The 2,752-nt window shown below is 43.5% G+C and overlaps 1 non-coding gene across 1 annotated transcript; it reads right to left on the bottom strand.

Annotated features, from left to right (window-relative positions):
* Positions 1-2,368: 2,368 nt before the first annotated feature.
* Positions 2,369-2,443, bottom strand: Trnas-cga (transfer RNA serine (anticodon CGA)). The gene has a single exon. It is a non-coding gene; the product is annotated as a tRNA-Ser (tRNA).
* Positions 2,444-2,752: the final 309 nt, after the last annotated feature.

Here is a 2,752-nt window from a genome sequence, read left to right as displayed (position 1 = left end):
AGGAAAGTGTTGTGACCAGACGAGACTACTTTTGTTCGGTCATATCTGCGGATTGCTCTAAGACAAGACTCACCAAACTAGAACAAATGAAATACAGTACTTGTTCACTTTATGTCATTAATGAATAAAAGATTTACTTCACTTTAACACACTCTTTTGTTAAAGGAGTACTTGATAATTTACAATTGTCGTTTACTATACACAACTGATTGACAATTCATACAGGACAACAGGTGTTGAATACAGCTGTTAAAAACTATTAAATATAAAACTGCATGAAAAGTGCAATATTACGCTGTATTTTGTAACGCATATCTACCTATTTGCAGCAGCTGCTGCTAAATCCAATCTGCATAACACTGTATGCGTGTTGTATGAGTGTTAGTTTCTCTATCATTGAAGCCCTCAACAGATCGTAACATGAAAAACTTATAGGTAACATTTGGATAAGCTATCTGACTGCGTGTTTGAGCCGGCCAGAGTGGCCGAGCGGTTCTGGGCGCTACAGTCTGGAACCGCGCGACCGCTACAGTCGCAGGTTTGAATTCTGCCTCGGGCATGGATGTATGTGATAGGTTAGTTAGGTTTAAGTAGTTCTAAGTTCTAGGGGACTGATGACCTCAGAAGTTAAGTCCCATAGTGCTCAGAGATATTCGAACCTTTTTTTTTGCGTATTTGAATAAGATTTTTCAAGTGATACAGAATCTGACTTATGAAGCGGAATCTACTGGACTGGAGTACATGACATGTTGTGGTGTGTCAGTGTCTCTGTTTTGGCCCTAACTTTTGCACTCACCTCTTTAGATGACTGACTTTTTCCATGTGGTTTACAGCAATTCGCAGCAGGTTGCAGCAGCAGCAGCGGCTAAAGCTTGTCGTTGCTAAGAATGAATTTAATAAAAGGGAGTTTGCTTGGGTCCTGTTCACTACTAAATAACTTTCGAGAGGGGATTTCATTAATGAAGTCTATTTAAAACTTCAGCATTATCATGAACAAATATTAATAATGATAATGACAAATAACATATGTATCAGTAATGGCTGAGTGAGAGAGTAACAAATTATTTCAAATTCAAAATTGCATTAACATTTAGTAATCACAGCATATTATTTAGATTTGGAGAATAATTATTATTATTTGGAGGATAAGGAGGCTTCTTTCACTGACAAGCAAAACATGGGATTATTGCAAACTCGGACTAACAATCACGATCCTAACACTGCAACTGCTTTTGCGCTGTGCTTGCGAATTTACCTTGAATTCCATCTTCAAGCGTAAGTAAGCCATCTAAATCTCTCCTGGCAATATAAATGAAATCAGGCCTTGAGTTTGGTGAGATCTGCCGTCATCGACGTGACGGAAGCGTGACACGTCCTCTGTCTCCGAGCTCTCGACCGACACTACTGCTTCCACTCTCGCAGTCAGACCTCGTCTCACAACAATGCTTTGAATCACGCTCTCATGGTTTGCCCTCAGATTGTTACTATCGCTATCTGAGTGCTAACACAGTGCAAATAATAGCGTTAAGTTGGACGTATTGTTTTATGCAATTGGGAGTTCCGACACACTCCTTACAATTCCCATTTTCCGAAATCTGGACCACCACCTTTGAAGGTCTCGCTGTATAGTGGTACAACATCAATGTGTGGTTTTCATGTGCAGTAAAAAGGGCGGAAATGATGTTTATGTTGATCTCTATTGCAACTTACTGTACAGGTTCCGGAACTCTCGGAACGGAGGTAATGAGAAACTTTTTCTGATGTGTGTATTATCCCACTGCAAGTATACAGGCACACAGGGAAGCATCTCAGTACTCAGGTACCGCCACCCATAACCGCTCGAAAGAATTCCATTAACCAAGACTCACGCGGCAACAGACAGACAAGTCCCTTGACCCCAACATTATCTCTGGTAACAGGAAAGACATACAGCACGTTCCAGAAATGTTGCAGGAAACTTCTAGCGTTTCTAGAGGATGTCTCGAGGAAGAAATCGAGGGCAGGAACTCGTGTCCGGAAACGTCATCCGACGACCATAGAGACCGTCGAAGTTAGAACTGCCGGCCCCTGCCACTAGGCCACACCTCCAACAGCGAAGGTGACTTTGTATGCTGAGGTGGAGCTAGCTGCTGCGTATGAAGGCCTTGTCTCACAATGAATGCGATGCCCTGTTGCCTCTGTGGACGACGGTTTGAGACACAAGTTTCGAGCTGCAGTTTAGTTCTCCATTGGAACCCTCAAAAATCTCCACTGTTTTTCCGTTTACAGGAAAAATAAATAAATAAACGGCAGATGGGTACCTGTGTCCGAAACCCTCATCCACCGAGGCAACAGAGTATCGTGAAACTTCCTGACAGATTAAAACTGTGTGCCGGACCGAGACTCGAACTCGGGACCTTTGCCTTTCGCGGGCAAGCGCTCTACCAACTGAGCTACCCAAGCACGAATCACGCCCCGTCCTCACAGCTTCACTTCTGCCAGTACCTCGTCTCCTACCCTCCAACTTCACTGAAGTTGTCCTGCGAACCTTGTAAAAGTAGCACTCGTGGAAGAGAGTATATTACGGAGAAATGGCGTAGCCACAGCCTGGGGGACGTTTCCAGAATGAAATTTTACTCTTCAGCGGAGTGTGCGCTGATATGAAACTCCCTGGCAGATTAATCTGCCGTTTATACACTCCTGGAAATGGAAAAAAGAACACATTGACACCGCTGTGTCAGACCCACCATACTTGCTCCGGACACTGCGAGAG

The sequence above is a fragment of the Schistocerca cancellata genome, chromosome 10, assembly GCF_023864275.1.
Source record: "Schistocerca cancellata isolate TAMUIC-IGC-003103 chromosome 10, iqSchCanc2.1, whole genome shotgun sequence".
In the NCBI taxonomy this organism is placed as follows: domain Eukaryota; kingdom Metazoa; phylum Arthropoda; class Insecta; order Orthoptera; family Acrididae; genus Schistocerca; species Schistocerca cancellata.
Note: the sequence above shows the minus strand (reverse complement) of the source record. Positions and strands in the feature narration are given on the sequence as shown.